We start from the raw sequence: 24,439 nt of genomic DNA, 5'->3' as shown, positions 1-24,439 counted from the left end.
TTCCCTTTGTGATTTCTGACACCACTTCCATTCTTACAAGTACTTTTCCATTCACAAACTAGTTAAATAAAAGTTATTTTTTCCTCTAAACTTTTATTTTTGTAATGATTTAATTCACATGGAATTTGATTTTGTGTTATTGACATTCAGGAGAAAGCATAATTTCATTTATTTCTTAATAGCCAATTTCTGGATATTATTTGTAAATCTATTTTTCCCTAGTGTTCATTCCTATTTTTCCATCTTTATTTTTCTAAGTGAACTTTAGAATAATTTTTTAAAAACCTAAGTAATTTTTTTAACTTGTTGAGAGTTTTTTGGGGGGAAGGGTTAGCATGACATTAAGCATATAAATTACTTGGGTAAATTGATGTATTTACAATGTTTAGTCATCTCATTAAGGAAAATGAGAAGAGTCTCCATTTATTCAAGCCCTTTTGTTATACTACTTTTATTAAGACCTTTTTTTTTTTTTTGAGTTTTTTTCAATATAAATCCTACACATCTTTTTTTTTTTTTTTTCTTGTTATGGTTATTTCTAAATTTTAGTAACAATTTTAAACAATAGCATTTCCCCCAACCTGATTATGGATGGCATATAAGTAAACCATTGACGTTTATAAATTTATCTTGTGCATGACCAATTTGGTATATTCTTTTGGTAATTTAAGAATTTTCAGTAAATCATCTTGGAGTTTCTGCTATATGATTTTGCAATAGGCAAATGATCTTTACTATGTATGTAATGGTATATGCAAATAAGAAAGAGGACATCCTTCTAACTGATACGCCTCTAGTGTCTGTTTTTTGTTTATTGTTTTGTGTTTGTCTGTTTTGCATTACCTAGCCATTATGAGACAACATACAATGGTTTGGATGTTTGTACCCCCACATTTCGTGTTGAGACATGATCCCCAATGTTGGAGATGGGGTCTAATGGGAAGTATTTGGATCATGGGGGCAGATCCTTCATGAATGGTTTGGTGCCATCTTCGAGGTAATGAGTGACTTCTGGCTTTATTTGTTCCCTTGAGAACAAAAAACCTGACCCCTGCCCTCTGTCTCTTGCTTTTGATCTATTGCCTTGTGATCTCTGCACATGGCAGTTCCCCTTCACCTTTTGCCATCAGTGGAAGCAGCCTGAGGCCTCACCAGAAGCAGATGCTGGTGCCATGCTTTTTGTACAGTGAGCAGAACTGTGAGCCAGTGAATTACCCAGCCTCGTGTGTGTGTGTGTGTGTGTGTGTGTGTGTGTTTTATAGCAACACAAATGAACCAACACACAGAGTGCACAATCATGACAGAAATTCTTGTTCTGCTCTGTTTTAATTTAGAGATTGATAATATCCAGTGTTGGTGAGCATATGAGAAAACAGGCATCCTTACCTTGTGTGTGGGAATGTGGATTAAGGGTTTTTGAAAGGAAGTGGGCAGCCTTTCCATTTTATTTTATTTTATTTTATTTTTTTTTTTTGAGACGGAGTCTTGCTCTGTCGCCAAGGTTGGAGTGCAGTGGCCGGATCTCAGCTCACTGCAAGCTCTGCCTCCCGGGTTCCCGCCATTCTCCTGCCTCAGCCTCCCGAGTAGCTGGGACTACAGGCGCCAGCCACCTCGCCCGGCTAGTTTTTTGTATTTTTTAGTAGAGACGGGGTTTCACCGTGTTAGCCAGGATGGTCTTGATCTCCTGACCTCGTGATCTGCCCGTCTCGGCCTCCCAAAGTGCTGGGATTACAGGCTTGAGCCACCGCGCCCGGCCAGCCTTTCCATTTTAAATGGACATTCTTTTTGGGCCAGGATTTCACTTTTAGATGTCTGATCTACATAAGTATTTGCATACATGCTTAGATATGTTGAGGTTTTCTCTGTAGTATTTTTAAAGGCATTTTTGTAGGATTATTTAAAAAATTGTGGTAAAGAAAAACAAAATTTACCATCTGAACCATTTCTAAGCATACAGTTAGCATTATTTCTGAATAGCAAAAAAGGAAAGAAAAAGAAAAAGAAGGAAAGAAGGCAGAGAGGAAGGGAGGGAAAAAACAAAGAAAATGAAGTGGAATTAATTCAATTTTAATTTTTCCTTCAATAGGAGAATAATTTAATTGTAGTATGAACTATGCAGAATTTAAAAAATCACAATAGGTTCAAATGCACTTATTGTAAAAGACCATGAACACAAATTAAGTGAAAAATGTAACTTGCAATGCAATGTGTATAATATGATCTCATTTATATGAATGAAACCCTGTATATGTACATTCATGTATGTGAATCTATGGGAAGAGGTTTAAAAGGTGACACTTTTCACTGCTAACAGAGGTTGTCTCTGAGATAGGTTTGGGGAAGGAGATATGGGAAAGAACCTTCCATTTTTTGCCTTCTATATTTCTGTAATATTTAGAATTTTAACAAGGAAAATCTAATTCTGTAGTCTGCACATAATCTAAAGAAAGAAGAACTCCATTATACAACCACATGTCTAATACTAAGTGACATGGTATTGAAATTGAAATAAAATCCATATAAATGGGTTTTGAAAATATCTTTTTATCCTTGGTTTTTATAAGAGTTTTTAATGAGAATGGCAATTGAACATTGACTTCCTCTTTTCATGAGTAAAGTCTATTTCTGCTTTTCTTTTGTTTAAGAGCTGTTTTTATTTCCTGTTCTGTGAACTGACTTCATATACTTTGCCCGTATTTTTCTTTGGGAGTGTAGGTCTACTATGCATGAATGAGTAGAAGCATTTTATGTATTCAAGGAATTAAGCCGAGCACAGGGGCACGTACCTGTAGTCCCAGCTGCTCGGGAGGCCGGGGCAGAAGGACAGCTTAAGCCCAGGAGGCTGTAGTGCACTGTGATTGTGCTTGTTAATAGCCAATGCACTTCAGCCTGGGCAATGTAGTGAGGCCCCCATCTCTTAAAAAAAAAAGGTAAGAAAGAGATTAGCCTTTTGTCTGTGAAATGAGTCATAAATATATGCATATATTGTTATTTGTATTTTATCTTGTTTACAGTGTTTTCACCATGTGAAATTAAAAAGAAGAGCTTTTATGTAGTCAAATGTATGAATCTTCTAGCTTCCAGGCTGTGTGATTGCTTACTTCTTACTCAGCCAACTCCAATCTGCTTTGTGCTCCACCACGACACTAAACAAATGGTCACCAACACCCTCCTTCTTCCTAAGTTCAATAGAAACCTGATTTTTCGGCAGTATTTGACCCTTTTGGAGACTTCTTCCCTAAGAAACACTTTTTGTTTTGGGTCCTGATCTTCCTTCTACCTTCCTGGCCTCTCTTGCTCAGTCTCATTGTCCTACCCTTTCCCTGGCCCATGCTGTAAATATTGCTATCCCTTGTGGGGCTGGCCTGAGTCTTCTTTCATCCACTTTCTCCAAAATGGGTCTGGCCCTCATCCATGGCCTGACTGCCAGCCCAGAGCTCAGATCTCTCTCCTGAGCTGCAGACCCAAATCTCTACTTGCTCATCCCACCCTTCCATTTGGACACACAACAAGTATCTCTATCTCAATGTATCCAAAGCCAAGATTATTACCCACCTTCCCAATACACCTTCTTTAATTTTTCAGCTCTAGGACTGGATGCACCAGAGCAGGAATCGAGTTCACTTCATCAGCTCTGCATACTGGACACCTCACTCACTGTCTTCTGCTCCTTATGAATTATCAGTTGCATTAAACTGAAAGGCAAGACAATCCGTGCAGTTACCCAAGCTGGACTATAGGACACCTTCTTCCCCCTGTCACTCTGTCATGCAAATTTAAATAGCACCTTTTGAGACTGCCTATAGGTTGCCTATAGCAATCACTCAGTTGATTCCTACACATGTATTCTCACTTGTCTTCCTTCCTCTTCTTGCCTCCTCCAACCCATTCTCCACATTCCTTGCAGAGAAGTCTTTCCTGAAAGTAAATCTAGGTAATCCTAGCTGCTGCAACATAAACCTGCGGTCTCCATAGTGTAACACAATAGAAATCTATTTCTTGCTCACATAAAATAAAAAACGATTGTTTCAGGTGGTGATTCAGAGGCCTAAGATCCACAAGCATTCACCAATGCCTTCTACGGATGCTGCAGAAGAAGAAAGAGTGTGGAGGGCCATGCCTGGTGTTGGCCCACATCACACCTACCTGCAGGCCACTGGTGAGAACTCAGTTTCAGGTCCACACCTGATTTCAAGGAGCCTAGAACATGTGGTCCAGTGCCTGCCCAGGGAGAGAACCTGGGTCTTATGATGAGCCTTGGTAGTTTCCCATTGCTTTGAGGATGAAGATCACACTCTTTTATAGGAGATAACAAGGCGGCTCCTGATTTAACTGGCTCTCCTCTCCCACCTTTGCCATTTCTCCACTGCAGCCCTCCACTCCAACCTCACTGAACTATTTGGAGTTTCCTGATGATTCCATACTCTCTCTCACCTCTGAGCTTTGCGTTTTCCAACTTCTACCTGGAAACCCCTTCCTTTCCACTCTTTCCCCTCCATCAGTCTCCAGTCCCGCACCCCATATCACTGGCTAACCCTCACATGATCATGAGCTTGAGGGCAGTTTTCCCATAGCTGTACCCTCCACACCTAGCACCAGGATAAGTGGCATCACTTACGAGGCCCAAAATGCAAATGACAGGCCCATTGTTAGAATTTTAGGACACCAACAGCAGCGCATCAACTCCAGGGTGAGCCCTCCTGAGGGTGAGGTCTTTGGGAACTACACAGATCACAGGCTCCTGAAGCCAGCTCTGCCTACGAAAGGCTAATCACACAAGCCAAACATCCACTGTGGCTTTTGTCATTGACCTAAGGTTTGAGATAACATCCAACTTTCTAATTCTTGGCTGGAAAGAGAAAGAGAGGCAACATTTTTTTCTGAATAGTGTTGCAACAGGGTTTTGTTTATTTGTTTTATTTTTCCATAAGTTATCGGGGGTACAGGTGGTATTTGGTTACATGAGTAAGTTCTTTAGCAGTGATTTGTAAGATTTTGGTGCACCCATCACCCTGAGCAGTATACACTGCACCATATTTGTAGTCTATAATCCCGTGTCCCCCTCCCACTCTTCCCCCTCAAGTCCCCAAAGTCCATTGTATCATTCTTATGCCTTTGCATCCTCATAGCTTAGCTTCCACATATCAGTGAGAACATATGATGTTTGGTTTTCCATTCCTGAGTTACTTCACTTAGAATAATTGTCTCCAATCTCATCCAGGTCACTGCAAATGCTGTTAATTCATTCCTTTTTATGATTAGTAGTCCATCATATATACGTATATATACACATATACATATATACACACATATACATATATATACACATATGTGTGTGTGTATATATACATGTGTATACATATATATATATATCACAGTTTCTTTATCCATTCGTTGACTGATGGGCATTTAGGTTGGTTCCAGGATTTTGCAATTGTGAATTGTGCTGCTATAAACATGCCTGTGCAAGTATCTTACATGACTTCTTTTCCTCTGGGTAGTGGGATTGCGGAATCAAATGGTAGCTCTACCTTAAGTTCTTTAAGGAATCTCTACACTGTTTTCCATAGTGGTTGTACTAGTTTACATTCCCATCAGCAGTTTAGAAGTATTCCCTGATCACTGCATCCATGTCAACATCTAATGTTTTTTGATTTTTTGATTATGGCCATTCTTGGAGGAATAAGGTGGTATTGCATTGTGGTTTTGATTTGCATTTCCCTGATCATTAGTGATGTTGAGCATTTTTTCTTTAATTCATTTTTTTTTTTCTTGAGATGGAGTTTTACTCTGTCACCCAGACTGGAGTGCAGTGGTGCGATCTCCGCTCACTGCAACCTCCGTCTCCCAGGTTCAAGTGATTCTCCTGCCTCAGCCTCCTGAATAGCTGGGATTACAAGCACACGCCACCACGCCCGGCTAATTTTTGTATTTTTAATAGAGACGGGGTTTCACCATGTTGGTCAGGCTGGTCTTGAACTCCTGACCTGGTGATCTGCCTGCCTCGCCCTCCCAAAGTGCTGGGATTACAGGTGTGAGCCACCACGCCCGGCCTTGAGAATTGTCTATTCATGCCAGCCCAATTTTTGATGGGACTGTTTCTTTTTTTCTTGCTTATTTGTTTGAGTTTCTTGTAGATTCTGGACATTAGTCCGTTATCAGAGGTATAGATTGTGAAGATTTTCTCCCATTCTGTGTGTTGTCTGTTTACTCTGCTGACTGTTCCTTTTACTGTGCAAAAACTCTTTAGTTTAATTAGGCCCCAGCTATTTATGTTTGCTTTTATTGCATTTGCTTCCAGGTTCTTGGTCATGAAATCCTTGTGTAAGCCAATGTGTAGAAGGATTTTTCCAATGTCATCTTCTAGAATTTTTATAGTTTCAGGTCTTAGGTTTAAGTCCTTAATCCATCTTGAGTTGATTTTTGTATAAGGTAAGAGATGAGAATCTAGTTTCATTCTCCTACATGTGGGTAGCCAATTATCCCAGTGCCATTTGTTGAAAAGGGTATCCTTTCCCCCACTTTATGTTTTTGATTGCTTTGTTGAATATCAGTTGACTGTAAGTATTTGAGTTTATTTCTGGATTCTGGATTCTGTTCCATTGGTCTATGTGCCTATTTTTATACGAGTACCATGCTGTTTTGGTGACTACAGCCTTATGGTATAGTTTGAAATCAGGTAATGTGATGCCTCCAGATTTGTTCTTTTTGCTTAGTGTTGCTTTGGCTATGTGGGCTCTTTTTTGGTTCCATATGGATTTCAGAATTGTTTTTTCTAACTCTGTGAAGAATGATGGTGGTATTTTGATGGGGATTACATTGAATTTGTAGATTGCTTTTGGCAGTATGGTCATTTTCACAATATTGATTCTACCCATCCATGAGTATGGGATGTGTTTCCATTTGTTTGTGTCATCTATGATTTCTTTCAGCAGTGTTTTTTTAATTTATTTTTTATTTCTTAGTTTTCCTTGTAGAGGTCTTTCAACTCCTTTGTTAGGTATATTCCTATTTATTTTTTATTTTTTTATTTTTATTTTTTTAGCTATTGTAACAGGGGTTGAGTTCTTGATTTGATTCTCTGCTTGGTCGCTGTTGGTGTATAGAAGAGCTACTGACTTGTGTACATTAATCACATATCAGGAAATATGGCTGAATTATTTTATCAGTTCTAGGAGCTTTCGGGAGGAGTCCTTCAGGTTTTCAAGGTAAATGATCATATTGTCAGCAGACAGTGACAGTTTCACTTCTTTTTTATTTGATTTGATTCTCTGCTTGGTCGCTGTTGGTGTATAGAAGAGCTACTGATTTGTGTACATTAATCTCATATCCGGAAACATTGCTGAATTATTTTATCAATTCTAGGAGCTTTCTGGAGAAGTCCTTAGGGTTTTCAAGGTAAACAATCATATCATCAGCAAACAGTGAGTTTGACTTCCTCTTTACCGATTTGGATGTCCTTTATTTCCTTCTCTTGTCTGATTGCTCTGGCTACGACTGCCAGTACTATGTTGAGGAGGACTAGTGAGAGTGGGTATCCTTGTCTTGTTCCATTCTCAGAGGGAATGCTTTCAACTTTTCCCCATTCAGTATTACGTTGGCTATGAGTTTGTCATAGATGGCTTTTGTTATGTTAAGGTATGTCCTTTGTATGCCGATTTTGCTGAGGGTTTTAATCATAAAGCGATGCTGGATTTTGTCTAATGCTTTTTCTGCATCTATTGAGATGATCATGTGAACTTTGTTTTTAATGATGTTTATGTGATGTATCACATTTATTGACTTGTGTATGTTAAACCATCCCTGCATCCCTGGTATGAAATCCACTTGATCATGGTGGATTATTTTTTCAATATGTTGTTGGATTCAGTTAGCTGGTATTTTGTTAAGGATTTTAGCATCTATGTTCATCAAGGATATCAGTCTGTAGTTTTCTTTTTTGGTTGTATCCTTTCCTGGTTTTGGTATTAGGGCAATGTTGGCTTTGTAGAATGAATTAGGGAGGGTTCCTTCTTTCTATCTTATGGAATGGTGTCAAAAGGATTGGTACCAATTCTTCTTTGAATGTCTGGTAGAATTCTGCTGTGAATCTGTCTGGTCCTGGACTTTATTTGTTGGTAATTTTAAAATTACCATTTCAATCTCACTGCTTGTTATTGGTCTGTTCAGGGTATCTAATTCTTCCTAATTTAAGCTAGGAGGGGTGTATTTTTCCAGGAATTTATCCATCTCTTCTAGGTTTTCTAGTTTATGTGTGTAAAGATGTTCATGGTAGCCTTGAATGATCTTCTGTATTTCAGTGGTGTCAGTTGTAATATCTCCTGTTTTGTTTCTTAGTGAGGTTATTTGAATTTTCTCTCTTCTTTTCTTGGTTAATCTTGCTAATGATCTATCAATTTTATTTATCTTTCCAAAGAACCAGCTGTTTGTTTCATTTATCTTTTGTATTTTTTTGTTGTTGTTGTTTTGTTTCAATTTCATTTAGTTCAGCTCTGATCTTGGTTATTTCCTTTCTTTTGCTGGTGTTTGGGTTTGGTTTGTTCTTGTTTCTCTAGCTCCTAGAGGTGTGACCTTATATCGTCTGTTTGTGCTCTTTCAGACTTTTTGATGTAGGCGTTTAGGGCTATGCTCTTAGCACCACCTTAGCTGTATCCCAGAGGTTTTGAAAGGTTGTGTCATTGTCATTCAGTTTGAAGAATTTTTTAATTTCCATCTTGATTTCATTTTTTGACCCAAAATTCATTCAGGAGCAGGTTATTTAATTTCCATGTATTTGTGTTGTTTTGAAGGTTCCTTTGGAGTTGATTTCCAGTTTTATTCCACTGTGGTCTAAGAGAGTGCTTGATATAATTTCAACTTTCTTAATTTTATTGAGGCTCATGTTATGGCCTATCATATGGTCTATCTGGGAGAAAGTTCCATGTGCTGTTGAATAGAATGTGTATTATGTGGTTGTTGGATGAAATGTTCCATATGTATCTGTTAAGTCCATTTGTTCCAGGGTATAGTTTAAATCCATTGTTTTTGTTGTTGTTGTTGTTGACTTTCTGTCTTGATGACCTGTCTAGTGCTGTCAGTGGAGTATTGAAGCCCCCACTATTATTGTATTGTTGTCTATCTCATTTCTTAGGTCTATTGTTTTTAAATTTTATAAAATTGTTTTATAAATTTTGGAGCTCCAGTGTTAGGTGCATACATGCATAGGATTGTGATATTTTCCTGTTAGACAAGGCCTTTTACCATTATATACTGCCCCTCTTTGCCTCCTCTTTGTCTCTTTTAACCACTGTTGCTTTAAAGTTTTTTGTCTGATATAAAAATAGCTACCCCTGCTCACTTTTGGTGTCCATTTGCATGAAATGCCTATTTCCACTTCCTTTACTTTAAGTGAGTCCTTATGTGTTAGGTGAGTCTCCTAAAGGGAGCAGATGGTTGGTGAGCTTTTATCTGTTCTGCAGTTCTGTGTATTTTAAGTGGAGCATTTAGGCCATTTACATGCAATGATAGTACTGAAATATGAGGTACCATTGCATTCATCATGCTCTTTGTTGCTTCTGTACTGTTTTTTTTTTTTTCATTTTTTGTTTTTGATTTTTAACATGTATTTTTGCTTTATAGGTCCTCTGTGATTTATGCTTTAAAGTGGTTCTGTTCTGATGTGTTTCCAGGATTTATTTCAAGATTTAGAGCTCCTTTTACCAGTTCTTGTAGTGGTGGCATGGTAATGGCGAATTCTCTTAGCGTTTGTTTGTCTGAAAACAGCTGTCACTTTCCTTCACATATAATACTTAGTTTCGATGTATACAAATTCTTGGCTGATAAATGTTTTGTTTCAGGAGGCTGAAGATAGGTCCCCAATCCTTTCTAGCTTGTAGGGTTTCTGCTGAGAAATTGGCTGTTAATCTAATAGGTTTTCCCTTATAGGTTACCTAGTGCTTCTGTCTCACAGCTCTTAAGATTCTTTCCTTCTTCTTAACTTTGCATAACCTGATGACAATGTGCCTAGGCGATGATCTTTTTGCAATGAATTTCCCAGGTGTTCTTTGTGCTTCTCGTATTGGCATGTCTAGGTCTCTCACCAGGCTGGGGAAGTTTTCCTTGATTATTCACCTGAATATGTTTTCCAAACTTTTATAATTGTCTTCTTCCTCAGAAATACTGATTATTCTTAGGTTTGGTCATTTAACATAATCCCAGACTTCTTGGAGGCTTTGTTCATATTTTCTTATTCTTTTTTCTTTGTCCTTGTTGGATTGGGTTAATTCGAAGACCTTGTCTTCGAGCTCTGAATTTCTTTGTTCTACTTGTTCAATTCTATTGCTGAGACTTTCCAGAGCATTTCGCATTTCTAAAAGTGTGTCCACAGTTTCCTGAATTTTTGATTTTTTTTTTTTTCCTTTAAGCTATCTATTTCCTTCAATATTTGGATTTCCTTGCATTGGGCTTCGCCTTTCTCTGGTCCCTCCCTGATTTAACTTAATAACTAACCTCCTGAGCTCTTTTTCAGGTAAATCAGGGATTTCTTCTTGGTTTGGATGCACTGCTCGTGCACTAGTGTGATTTTGGGAGGGTGCGGGGTGTTGATGAGCTTTGTTTTGTCGTATTACCAGGGTTGGTTTTCTGGTTCCTTCCCATTTGGGTAGGCTCTGTCAGAAGGAAAGTCGAGGGCTGATCGCTATTGTTCATATTTTTCTGTCTCATGGGGTGTTGCCTTGATGTAGTTCTCTCCACCTTTTCCTGTGGATGTGGCTTCCTGTGAGCTGCACTGCAGTGATTGTTGTCTCTCTTCTGGGTCTAGCCACCCAGCAAGTTTAACTGGCTCTGGGATGGTCCTGGGGTTGTCTGTACAGATTCCTGTGATGTGAGTTGTCCATGGGTTTGTCAGCTGTGGCCAGCACATGTTCTGGTGGAGATGGCAGAGGGTGCAATGGACTCCATGAGCGTGCTTAGCTTCGGTGGTTTAATGCTCTATTTTTGTGCTGGTTGGTCTCCTAACAGGAGGTAGTGATTTCTAGAAAGCATCAGCTGTTGTAGTGTGTAAAGGGACCAGTGGTGGGCAGGGCCCTAGAACTCCCAAGATGATATGCTCTTTGTCTTCCACTAACAGGGTGGGTAGGGAAGGACCACCAGGTGGGGGCGGGGTTAGGCGTGTCTGAGCTCAGACTCTCCTGGGGCAGGTCTTGCTGGGGCTGCTGTGGGGGATGGGGGTGAGATTCCCAAGTCACTGGAGTTGTGTACCTAGGAGGATTATGACTCCCTCTAGCTGAGTCATGCAGGGGTCAGAGAAGTGGGGAAAAAGCTGGCACTTACAGACCTCACCCAGCTCCCATGCAAACTGAAGGGCTGGTCTCACTCCCACCGTGCCCTCCACGACAGCCCTGCATCTGTTTCCAGGTGACGGGCAAGATGGGTTTGAAAACTTGCCTCAGGCTTTCCACCTCCCAGCTGAGAAAGAAAAAGGCTTTAGTTCTTCCCCTGCCCTCAGAGTCTGCAGGCTGGATTCGAGTTCTGGCCAGGAAGCTTCTAGTGGGTTTCAAATTGTTACAAAGTTCAGCTACAGAAATCCTTCTCCCTGTGGAGTTTTACCTCCTGCTCCTCAGGCCGCCCTCCCAAAGGATCCCAGTGGTGCCAAGCAGGAATGGGCTGCTAGGGGACCCAGCAAGCTCCCAGGGCCTTACTGCTGCTTCCTCTCCCTCTGTTTTTCCCTCAGCTCTCTAACTTGGCTCTGCTCAAGGTAGAGTTGGAAACTTCTCCGCAAACACACCTTCAGCTTCTCCAGTGGGAGTGTGTGTTTGGGAGACGAGGGTCTCGCTTTCCCACTTCCACAGTTGGGGCACTCAGTATTTGGGGCGTCTCCCGGGTCCTGCAGGAGCAGTCTGCTTCCTTCAGAGGGTCTGTGGGTCCTCTCAGGATTGCTGGTTTGTTCTTGCAGTTGATCTGGAGCTAAAATTCAATGTGAGTCTCTGCAGGCTGCTCTGTCCAGAGTTGCAATCTAGTCCTGCCTCCTGTTTGCCATGATCCTGAAATCCTCACAACAGGATGTTAAAGTGAGAATCTTTCTGTTTCAGTTTTGCCCCAAACACCCACACAATGGATGTGTCATAACAGAAAGAAGGACAAAGCCAAGGCCATTGACCTGTCAGTCCAGGGCACGGTCAGCAGTTCATGGAGAAATATGCTGAGAGGCAGAGTCCTGAGCTTTGTAAAGGCTGGGAAAAGGCAGCTTCTGGTGGCTGTGTCCATAAAACATCTAACTCTAGTGCTCTGGTTGGCGCAGAACCAAGTTCATTTGTCATCAGTGTGTCAGGTGTGGGTGCCTGGCCTCCGAAGGTCACTTGAGGCTCAGGGTCCAGCTGTCGCTTGCGCCAGGGCGCCACCAGGAAGCCTGACAGAGTTGCCCGAAGCCTCCTAGCTCTATTAGCCCACCGGCCTCCGAGCTGCCCTGACCCCGGAAGAGCAGAACCCTTAGCTGGAAGGCTTAAGAGGGAGAGAGGGACGCCAGGTGATTGCTTTGGCTTTAGGTCACCTCTGCCGCGTGTCTCCCCAGGGATCCCGGGACCCTAAGTTTATTTTGCCTTTGGGGGAGGGCAAGGAAAGACCAATGGTTCTAGGGCTACGGGAAGGACAGGGGGGCAAAGGGAGGGTGTAGCTGACCTCCCTCCCCTTGTGCAGATTGTAAAGGAATGGCCCAGATCCTCTCGACCCCTCAGATGAGCGGATTCAGAGAAGCTTTTGACAGAGTACTGGCAAAGACATTTTTCACAAAAGAGCTGTGGAGGTGCTCATGCCCATGGCGAGCGTGGGTGAGAGAGGGCAGCTCTTCCACTAGGCCACCGGGAGTCCTCCCCACCTGTAGCCTAGGCTGGCACCCCCCCCCCCGCCACCGCAGAGCGAGTTGGGGGGTGTGTGGGTGGGTCCCCTGCAGCACCCACCGTCCACGGTCCCCGGCCCACCCCGGCCGCCCACCCACGCCCACCCCGCGGCCACGCTGCTCTGCTGGAAACTGAGCGCTGCAGGCGCTTCCTCTTGTATTCTTCAAACACGAATGTGTCCCAACTGCTCGGGGGCTTCTGGCCAGGAGGGCGGGGGGAGGGTGCAGGTAGCTGAGATCTCAGAAGCGGGACTTCTCCTAGGAGGGTTGGATCCCGGGACACCACCCAGCAGTATCCCCGGTGGGGAATGCCTGGAGTTGAGCCAGGTTTGGCCAGGGGTGATTCCTATTTATTTATTTGAGCTGCTCTCGTCCCCCAGGCTGGAGTGCAATGGCGCCATCGCGGCTCACTGCAGCCTCTCCCGGGTTCAAGCGGTTTTCCCGCCTCAGCCTCCGGAATGAGAGGCGAAGCCAGCTGGGCTTCTGGATGGGGTAGGGGACTTGGAGAACTTTTCTGTCTAGCTAAAAGATTGTAAACGCACCAATCAGCACTCTGTGTCTAGCTAAGGGTTTGTAAACGCACCAATCAGCATGCTGTCAAAACGGACCAATCAGCACTCTGTAAAACAGACCAATCGGCACTCTGTAAAATGGACCAATCAGTTCTCTGTAAATGGACCAATCAGCAGGAGGTGGGTGGGGTCAAATAAGAAAAAACAAAAAAAGCAGGCCACCCACCCCCTTCCCCAGCAGTGACAACCAGCTTGGGTCTTATTTTGCTTTGGGGCGTCTTTGTTCTTTTGCCGTCTACAGTAAATGTTGTTGCTGTCCACTCTTTGGGTCTGTGCTGCTTTTATGACCTGTAACACTCACCACCAAGGTTTGCAGCTTCACTCCTGAAAACAGTGTGGACCACGAGCCCACCAGAAAGAAGAAACTCCAGACACATCTGAACATCTAAAGGAACAAACTCCAGACACAGCGTGTTTAAGAACTTTTAATGTTCACTGCTAGGGTCCGTGGCTTCGTTCTTGAAGTCAGCGAGACCAAGAACCCACTGGAAGGAACCAATTCCAGACACAGGAGTAGCTGGGATTATAGACTCGCACCACCACGCCGAGCTAATTTTTGTATTTTTAGTGGAGACAAGGTGTCACCATGTTGGTCAGGCTGGTCTCACTCCCGACCTCAGGTGATTCGCCCACCTGGGCCTCCCAAAGTGCTGGTATTATAGGCGTGAGCCCCTGCCCCTGGCCCGGGTGTGATTTCTTCCCGGACCTCCGGGTGGCAGAACGGGGGAGGGCGAGCAGCTTGGCAGTGGGGACGAGCTTCACCCAGACCCCTGTGTGGCCCTGGGCAGTGCAGCGCTGGAGCTGGATGCAGCGTCCACCCTCGCGGAGAGAGGCTGGAGGAGGGCCCGAGAATGGGGGAGGGGGAGGGGAGAACGGGGGCAGGGGAGGGGGAGGACATGAGCCGCTGCCCTAGGGCTGCCCTGGCGTCTCCAGCCTATCTTGCCCGAAGCCTCCTAGCTTTATTAGCGTGCTGGCCCCCGAGCTGCCCTGACCCTAGAAGAACAGAAGTCTTAACTGGAAGGCTTAGGAGGGGGAGAGGGACGCCAGGCGACTGCTTTGGGTTTAGGTCACCTCTGCCGCGTGTCTCCCTAGGGATTCCTGGGTCCCTAAGTTTATTTTGCCTTTGGAGGAGGGCAAGGAAAGACCAATGGTTCTAGGAATATGGTGTATACCTAGGATTAGAAAATATACAGAGTGTGAAACTGGATGTGTAGCTGAGTGTGTAAATGTAGGTGAACCAGCAGGGATGGCTCATCGGTGTCCATTGTCTTACGGGCGTGGTTCGATTCCTACGTATTGAGCCCAGTCGCCAGAGAACCCCGGAGTAGAAGCGGGGAGGGTTAGGGTGGGGAGACCATGAGAGCCACGATGTGATGTCCTGGCATAAACAGTGACTTTGATATTGAAGCTGTGTCACCTGCGGGGAAGACTGACTTACGGGCCAGCGTTTCACAAGTATGCACTGGTACTGCCTCACTGGCTGTTATCATCAACATTTCTTCCAACTGGCCAGTGCCCAGGATACTTTTACTCTGGGGCTCCCGTCTGTGACCGCCTCCCACCTCCTAGGAGGCACCTTTTCCGAGTTGGTGGAGCATCCCAGGACACAAGCTGAAGATGACAGCGCAGAGTTAGGTTCCCAGGGAAGAGCCCTGTGTGTCTCTGGCCAAAGCCTGGGGAAGCGGAGCCCTCAGACAGGCATCAGCTCATCAAAGCCATCCAGGAGGACCAGGATGGAGGCCAGCGCTGGGAGGAACACAGGTCCTGGACAGACAAGGATGGGGAGAAATTCTGGGCTTACCTAGGGGAAGGAGAAGAAGGGTCTGGGCATGGAAGGAGGCCAGCTGGGGTTTGCCAGAGACCCTGGTCTGAGAATGCTCTGCCAGGGACTGAGCAAATCTCTGCTGTAGAACGTCCCCACCGAGTGGCCTGGAATTCCCGAAATCAAGATCCCCTGGGAGTGTTTTGATGACAGTTGTCATGCTACCCGACGTCAGTATGGGTGAGACGTGGCATAGCAGTTAGGTGTGTGAGTTCTGTAGCCAGAGGGCTTGTGTTTGGCCCTTATTCTGCCGCTTACAAATTAAACCTTCTTAGGTAAATGACTACAGCTCCCCACACTTGATTTCCTCATCTGGGAGGATACCCCAAAGGCGTTGTATTTAGAATTAGGGTTGTGACATACTGTACTTAGGCAACAGCACATGGACTGTAGTAAGGGCGCAACATAAAAGTTTGTTATTATTATATACTCTTTTTCTTTTAATTTTTAAAAATTGAGACAGGGTCTTACTCTTGTCACCCCAGGTAGAGTGCAGTGGCACAATCTTGGCTCACTACAGCCTCTGCCTCCCAGCTCAAGCGATCCTCCCACCTCAGCCTCCTGAGTAGCTAGCTGGCACTTCAGGCACGCACCACCACGCCTGGCAAGTTTTTTGTATTTTTGGTGGAGACAGGGTTTTATCACGTTGCCCAGGCTGGTCTCAGACTCCTGAGCTCAAGCGGTCTGCCCACCTTGGCCTCCCAAAGTGCTGGGATTATAGGTATGAGCCACTGCACCTGGCCTAGTTTGTGATTATTTTAAATCAGTTTAATCAGATTGCTGTCTTCTTAATGTGCAGTTAATGCTACAGAGAGTGGAGAATGAAATTTTCTGGGAAGGTGGTGAAGAAAAGAAGGAGGAGGAGGAAGAAAAAGTAGTTAATTAATGAGTTAATACAGGTGTTTGGGGCAGAGGCGATGGTGCTGGAGCATGTGATGAGGTGTCTTTGGACAGCAGAGGCGGCATAAGGGAAGGTCCTGAGTGCTGGGCAGGACGGGGGAGAAGTGTGGCTGCAAGTGAGTGGGGAGAAAAAAGAGCAGTGATTTTGGCTCTAACTGGCCTTACTCTTCCTCCCTGACATCAGGTGGCTTCTGGAAGCTGTCAGTCGCATTGCTGTCCCCCTGGCAAGCATAGCCTCCTGCCTCCCTGCCACCCAGCCTTGTCTAGTGGTCCCTCTGCCCTGCCTGTGAGTGAAGAAGAGAGGAGTCTGCTTCTCAGTCACCCCCTCCTCCCCCGAATTCCCCAGGCTGTGCAACAGCCAAGAGCTACTCCTCCTCTCCCAACCCCTCCAACATTCTGCTGGCTCCATCTGAGAAGCTGTTTGTTCTCCTCAAGGATGACAAACTGTCAAACACTCCTCCCTGTGCTCTGTTTCCAGACCCTCCACCATGAGAACCCTCTCTGAAGCAAATGGCTCCAGCCATCATCTTTTAAAGGAGCCGTATAAAGAAAACCCTTCATTCGATGTGCTTTTGTCTATCCCGAGCGTCTCCTCTACTCTGGCTGTGCTCCTCCTGGGAGTGGAAGGAAATGTGGCCGCCCAAATGGCCTAAGCAAGGAGACCTCCACTGCGTAAGGAGGAGGAATTGTTTGTAGCCATTAGAGTTGTTTGCCAGAAATTTCTGGATTTCCTCCCTTCCAGCACATGGTAAGTGATAAGGTCTGGGTCTGTGTCCCTACCCAGATCTCATCTTGAATTGTAATCCAAACTTTAATCCCCCCGTGTTAGGGGAGGGACCTCGTGGGAGGTGATTGAATCATAGGGTGGTTCCCCCATGCTGTTCTCATGATAGTAAGTTCTCATGAGATGTGATGGTTTTGTGAGGGAGTTTTCCTCTTTTTGCTCTGCACTTCTCTCATTCTCTCTCCTGCTGCTATGTAAAGAAGAATGTGTTTCTTTCCCCTTCCCTCATTATTGTAAGTTTCCTGAGGCTTCCCTAGTCATGTGAAAGTGTGAGTCAATTACATCTCTTTTCGTTGTGAATTACCCAGCATGAGAACAGGTATGTCTTTGTTAGTATGAGAATGGACTAATACAGTAGGATGGTTCTTTTTGGCTCCTTTTGGGGTTTTGTGACCAGTTCTGGCCAACAAGTGGTGTGTAGAAGTGACACACACTGAAGTATTTAATGGAAAATTTGAGGTCCTCTAGAATTCTTTTTGTCCCTCTAGCATGACATCAGCAACAGATGAGGTGATAGCTACTCTACGTGCTTGGGTCTCCAAGTGTCCCTGCCTATTCACGATGGACTTATAGCCTGAAGCACAAATTGACACCTTGTTATCTGCAACCACTGAGATTTGGGGGATTCTTTGTTACCACAGAGTAATCCATCTCTCCTGACTGATACAGATTAGATATTTCCTTCCACAGGTTATGGAGCGACTCATGAGCACTCTTGCCAGTGCTGCTGGAATAGGAAAGGAAGTGAAAAATGTGTTAGGACTTTGCAGACCTGTGATAATTTCTTCCATGGCTCACTTTTTATATAAACTCAAAGGTTTCATTGCCTTGTGGGAAGGCAGTCGGCTTTGAGTGAGTTGATGAGCTTTTTTAATTTTTTCCTTTATTATTATTTTTTTCCCCGAGATGGAGTCTTGCTCTGTCACACAGGCTGGAGTGCAGTGGCGTGATCTCAGCTCACTGCAACCTCCACCTCCTGGGTTCAAGCAATTCCCCTGCCTCAGCCTCCCAAGTAGCTGGGATTACAGGTGCATGCCAGCACGCCTGGCTAATTTTTGTATTTTTAGTAGAGATGGGATTTTACCATGTTGGCTAGGCTGGTCTCAAACTCTCAACCTCGTGATCCACCCGCCTTGACCTCCCAAAGTGCTGGGATTACAGGCATGAGCCACCGCACCCAGCCCTATGAGCTTTAAAGTCCAGGTACTGTCTCTGATTCGCTGTGGAATCTTTCCTAAGCCATATAACTTCTCAGAGCCTTATAAAAGAAAATATCAGCTTGGTCTACCACACATGAGGTGTTTGTAATCCAGCAAAATACATATGTGAAAGTGCTTTATAAACTGTAATATACTTGTCTAGTAGCAAGAAAATGTTGGCTATGTCTCTGGAGAATTTTCTAGCTCAAAAAATTTCCGTGATTGCTTAAGAGTACATTCAAGGGAATGAATCCAACTTTTACACTGGAAACTCATATTGTAGATGGAGAAAGCGTGCCTGATCTGAGAAATAATTCTAACTTTTGGCAGAACCATACACTGTAGGTGACAACTTCAGGAATGTGAGAACCTTCTGCCAAATTTGAAACTGATGCAGTTTCGAGGGTCCTCTCTTGGATGCCATCTCTGCTGGGATGCTCCTGTGTCCTGTCTTTTGGAACTGGGGACTCTATTTGACAAACTTTCCTTGTCTCATCAACTTGCTTTCCCTCCTGGAACTGTAGGAAGTCAGAGCTGAATGGATACTGGAGACTATCCAGCCCAGGGGTTCTCAACTTTAGCTACATTAAAAAAATCGCTGAGGGAGCTATTAATTCTATTTAGGCCTTGATATTTTCTCTGTTTTCAGTGTACTCATTGCAGTGTTTGCATTTTTATTTGTCTTGCATGTAGTTTTAACAGTCAATGTAATTAAATCAATAAAAAGAAAATAATTATATATGCACATGAGGTCAGTTCTCTTTGGCTTCCCAGACACAAGAGTGAGCGTGAATGGGACAATTTTAAGGACTGCCCTTATATGAAAAAGCAAACAAAAATCCTACTTTCCACTGAAAAGTCTAATTATTTTAGACTGGTGCCTAAGCATTGGTATTTTTAAAAAATTTCCCCAGACGGTTTCAATGTACTACTAGGGTTGAAAAACCTGGCTCTAGTCCAGTGGTTCTCAAAGTGTGGCTCTCTGTATGGGCAATATTGGAATTGCCTGAAAACTTGTCAGGCCTCCGAATTCTCAAGCCGCACCCAAGACTTTAGGAACTCTGAGAATGGGAACCTCCGGGTGGGTGATTCTGATGCATGCTATGGGTTGAGAAACACTTATCTAGCCCGACCCCTCCTGCCACAGGTGATAATGAACCTGAGGCTGAGAGCCTAATAAATTCATGTTACTTCTAGTTCCAGCCAAGATGGAATAACAAGTATCAGATTTACCCTCTCATTGTTACTAACTATAAACTGGACAAGATATATGAAACAACTGGTGGTTGATTTGATCTTGTGGAAGCTTGGTCTTACTAGGAATATTTTAGAGTAATCTTCTAGGGCTATACTAGCGCTAGTCCTAAGGCCTGAGACTTCTGGACTCTCAACTACGTGCCAAAATGTCCAGCATATTTTAAAAAGTCACTAAACCTATATAGTATAAGTAAATATGACTTATAACCAGGAAAAATTAGCAGTCAATAAAAACAGACACGAAAGTGACACAAATGTTGAAATTAACAAAGACTGCAATGCAGCTCTTATAAATACGTTAAAGGATTTAAGGAGTAGATGGCATAGTGAGTGAACAGATAGAAAACCTCAACAGAAACATAGAAACTTAAAAAAATTCTCGGGAGGCTGAGGCAGGAGAATGGCGTGAACCTGGGACGGAGCTTGCGGTGAGCCGAGATTATGCCACTGCATTCCAGCCCGGGCGACAGAGCGAGACTATATCCCTGTCGCCCGGGCTGGAATGCAATGTTTCAAAACAACAACAACAAAAAAATTCTAAAACTGAAACATTTAAAATGAAACATTTGGCAGATGAACTTAATATTGGATTGAACATTTTAAAAAATCAGTGAATTATACACATCATTACTTTTTACCCCTAAATACTTCAGTATGCATTTCTTATTTTTTAAAAGGACATTTTCCTATATAACCATAATACTAACCTCACACTTACTAAAATGAACAATTACTTTTTCATACTCAATCCATATTCAAATTTTCTAGCGGTCTTGGAGATATCTTTTATAACTTGTTTATTTGAACAACAGTCTTGGAGATAACCTTTCATAGCTTGTTTATTCGAACAAGAATCCATTCAAGGGTTATGCATCAAATTTCATTGTGATGTTGCTTAAAACTGTTTTAATCCAGAGCACTTTCTCTGAGCATTCTGTCTCCTTCATTTTCTGACACATTGACTTAAGAGCTCATTCTCGTACAATATCCCATGAACAAGGTTGCTGTTGGTATTCATTTTAGTTGATTTCAGCCAGAATAGGGTTGGAAGAAAAGATGCATGAAATAAAATATGTCTGGATCTTCGTGTCTTTAACTGTGAAATCAGAGATACTGTGCCTATGCATAATTCATGCAACAGAAAATCACATGGACTTTGTTAAATATCTGTCAATACATCTCTCTGGCATCATTTACAATGGCTACCTTGTGTTCCATTAGGTAACTTAACTATAATGTATTATTCAATTATGTAAAGATAGACATTTCAGCTATTTATATTTTTACCATTACAAATATCACTTTGATAATTTGATGGGAGGAAAATTGCATGTCACCATTATTTAAATTTTCATTTGTTTATTAGTCATTCATACTTCTTTTAGAATTAGCCTATTTTTATTATTTGCCTACTTTTGTCCTTGGGATATTCATTTTTTTCTCTTGTAGTTTTTAAGCGCTCTCTACCAATAGATTTTTCTCAATGTTATATACATATTGCAAGATAATTCCTGTGCTTTTAATTTGCATTTTAGTGTTATTAATGTTTTAAGTAAAGCACTTTTTCTTTTTATTTAAATAGTCCACTTTACCATTTTTTCATGTTTTCTTCCTTCAGAGTCTTGCACAGAAAGTCTTCTTGACACTTAGATTATATACACATTCACTTGTCTTTTGCCTTAGAGCTTTTATAATTTTGTTTTTTTGCATTAACTCATTTGGAACTTCGTTCAGACTAACATATGAGAAGTTTAATTTTTAAGGTAATAAGTTTTATTGTGTGTATTAAAAATACTGAGGCTGGGCATGGTGGCTTACACCTGTAATCCCGGCACTTTGGGAGGCCAAGGCAGGAAGATCACTTGAGCCCAGGAGTTCAAGACCAATCTAGGCAAGTAAGACGGGTAAGTCAAGCCTAATGAAGCCATAACTGATAAGAAAAAGGTGTTATGAACTTACCAACACTATCAGTAAGTGGGAATAAAGAACTTTAAGAGTTTTTTTCCTCACACCAATCAGTTCTTTGACACCACCTGGGTGTCCAACAATTCATTTCAATTCTGACAATACTTAGGTCCAGTTAGAGGGCTCACCCCCCAAGACTGCCCCCTCTTCAGACACCTGTCACAAATGGGGTTCCCAGGCTATTCACGCTGCTGCCTGGCCAACTACAAATTTGGGGATTCCCATAACCTCCCTCAGGCTTAATAATTTACTAGAATGACTCACAGAACTCAAGAAAGCAATTTACTATTATTACCAGTTTATTATAAAGGCTACAATGCAGAAACAACCAATGGGAGAGATGCAGAGGGCACGTTAAGGGGGGTGGGCGGTGCGTGCAGAGCTTCCACGTCCTCTCGAGGAACTCCACCCTCTCAGCACCTCTGTCTGTCCATTAACCCACATGCTCCCTCAACCTGGTCTTTTGGATTTTTATGGAGGTTCCGTTACATAGGTGTGATTGATTAATTCATTGGCCATTGGTGGCTGAACTCAATTCCCAGCCCTTCTTCCCTCCCCAGGGGATCACCAAGAGCCGCCTCATCAGCACAAACTCACGTGTAGCTAAAGGGACTCATTTTGAATAGCAAAACACACTCCCATTACTCAGGAAATTCCAAGGGTTTTAGGAGCTCTGTGCCAGGAACTGGGGATAAACACCAGGTATATTTTTTATTATATCACGACCCTAAATGAAAGTAACCTCTTAGGAAGCCTGAAAAGGGATGAAAATAACTAGTTAGGAGTTGTCGACTTAAAGGAAAAGAAACTGAGGCAAAATTAATATAGAGAGTTTATTTGGGCCAGGGTTGAGAACAGCTGCTTGGGAAACACGTCCAAGTTGTCTTGGGAAGTGCTCCGGAGAACAAAGGATGAATCAGGAGAGGAGGCAATTACCAACATTGTTGGTTAAGAATTCTCATTGGTTTACAGAAATAACATTGATTAGTGATCGGCTAGGCGTTGTTGAACTATAGGGTATAAGTTATGTTGTCCAGCATATGCCACCGTTAGGTTAATTTGTAGCTATTGGTGGTGGCATTGGGTCAAGAGTCCACATAGCAGGCAGATTACATACATACACAGCTCAAGTGGTGAGTGAGGTGTGACTATTGTCACATTTCAGTGCCTGCCTGGACCTGATGACTTAAAGGGGCTCACATTCCTCAGATGAAAATTTCCTTTCTGGCCCGGACTGGTGGCTCACACCCGTAATCCCAGAATTTTGGGAAGCCAATGTGGGAGGACCACTTGAGGCCAGGAGTTTGAGACCCGCCTGGGCAACATAGTGAGAACTTGTCTCTACAAAAAAATAAAGTTAGCCGGGCGTGATGGTGCATGCCTGTAATCCCAGCTGCTCAGGAGGCTGAAGTGGGAGGGTTGCTTGAGCCCAGGAGGCTGAGGCTGCAGTCAGCTGAGGTTGCACCACTGCACTGCAGCCTGAGTGAGAGTGAGATCCTGAGAAAGAAAGGGAAGGGGAGGGGAGGGGAGGGGAGTGCAGGGGTGGGAGGGGAAGGGAAGCAGAGAAGGAGGAAGGTGGGGAGAGAGAGAGAGAGAGAGAGGAAGGAAGGAAGGAAAGAAAGGGAAAGAGATTCCTTTCTTCCTCAGAGACAAATGCTCAGTGAGTTTTTTTTTATATATATACTTTAAGTTCTAGGGTACATGTGCACAACGTGCAGGTTTGTTACCTATGTATACTGTGCCGTGTTGGTGTGCTGCACCCATTAACTCGTCATTTACATTAAGTATTTCTGCTAATGCTATCCCTCCCCCTCCCTCCACCTCACGACAGGCCCCGGTGTGTGATGCTCCCCGTCCTGTGTCCAGGTGTTCTCATTGTTCAGTTCCCACTTACGAGTGAGAACATGCGGGGTTTGGTTTTCTGTCCTTGCGACAGTTTGCTCAGAATGATGGAATGCTCAGTGAGTTCTATCCTAGGTGTTGCTGGGTGAAGGGAGGGGTCACACAATCATGATGGAATCCCATCTTTAAGGAGCTTAAAATTCGGTCGTGGAATAAGATGGACAGATGGGATGATTATCTTAGGATTGACCCTCCCACAACAGGCTGCCCCGTCTCCATTTGGTGATGCCCGGTCCATTGCTGCTGTTGCCCTCTCTTCTCCTTTACACTCTGGGATTGTTGGTAGCTGACTCTCTCAGGACAGCTTTTAGGGTTTTCATTTCTCAGAAAAGTTGTTTCTGACTATGGAGAAACAAGAAAGATTGTAGCAATGAATAGAATTCTCATTCCTATGCAGGCGTACAAAGGATGGGTCTTCCCCCCAAAACTTTAAAGAATCGTGTCAGAAATCGTATCGGGCCAAGCCAGAGGGGCCAGCCTTTGCGGAGGCCGCAGAGGTGTCCATGCAACACACACAAATGCCTAGGTGGTGAAAGCAGCAGAGGGTGGGGTCTTTAATTTTTATGTTGTTTTGTGTTGTTAACAACATTGTACTATATAAAGGACAGAAATTTATTTCCACAACTATTTCTACTACATATAAATTGCTATGTGATAGATAAGAAAATTATTAGATAAGGAAAAGCAATCAATTTTTAATTATTCTGGGAGACACAAAACAAAAGACTTTAGAACAATAGTCATCAGCAAATCATTTCTTTTTTTTTTTTTTGAAACAGAGTCGGCTCACTGCAACCTTCGCCTTCTGGGATCAAGCAATTCTCCTGCCTCAGCCGCCTGAGGATTACAGTCATGCGCCACCACGCCTGGTTAATTTTTTATGTGTATTTTTAGTAGAGACGGGATTTCACCGTGTTGGCCAGGCTGGTCTCAAACTCCTGTCCTCAAGTGATTCACTCCCAAAGTGCTGGGATTGCAGGTGTGAGCCACTGCACCTGCACATTTCTTTAGTTACATCTTACTTAATGATGGAGGAGGCACATGCCTCATAGCTCAGGGCATGGCAGCCAAAGAATCCAGTGGTATTTGGAGCAGTTTCTTCCAGTTCAGCTTAGTTTAATAAACAGGTAGGAATGTTGACTTTGGCCCAGGTCCTGGGGATATAAC

The 24,439-nt window shown here is 43.3% G+C and overlaps 1 long non-coding RNA gene across 2 annotated transcripts; it reads left to right on the top strand.

The window, feature by feature from the left end:
- Positions 1-14,342: 14,342 nt before the first annotated feature.
- LOC103883411 lies at positions 14,343-24,100 on the top strand. Of its 2 annotated transcripts, none has more exons than XR_645629.4 (3): positions 14,343-15,204; positions 16,644-16,913; positions 24,052-24,100. It is a non-coding gene; the product is annotated as an uncharacterized LOC103883411 (long non-coding RNA). The 2 variants fall into 2 exon arrangements; XR_004184163.1 differs by having other exon boundaries at positions 16,350-16,913.
- Positions 24,101-24,439: the final 339 nt, after the last annotated feature.

Source organism: Papio anubis, chromosome 6 (assembly GCF_008728515.1).
Source record: "Papio anubis isolate 15944 chromosome 6, Panubis1.0, whole genome shotgun sequence".
NCBI lineage: Eukaryota > Metazoa > Chordata > Mammalia > Primates > Cercopithecidae > Papio > Papio anubis.
This window is presented reverse-complemented; position numbering and strand designations above follow the sequence as displayed.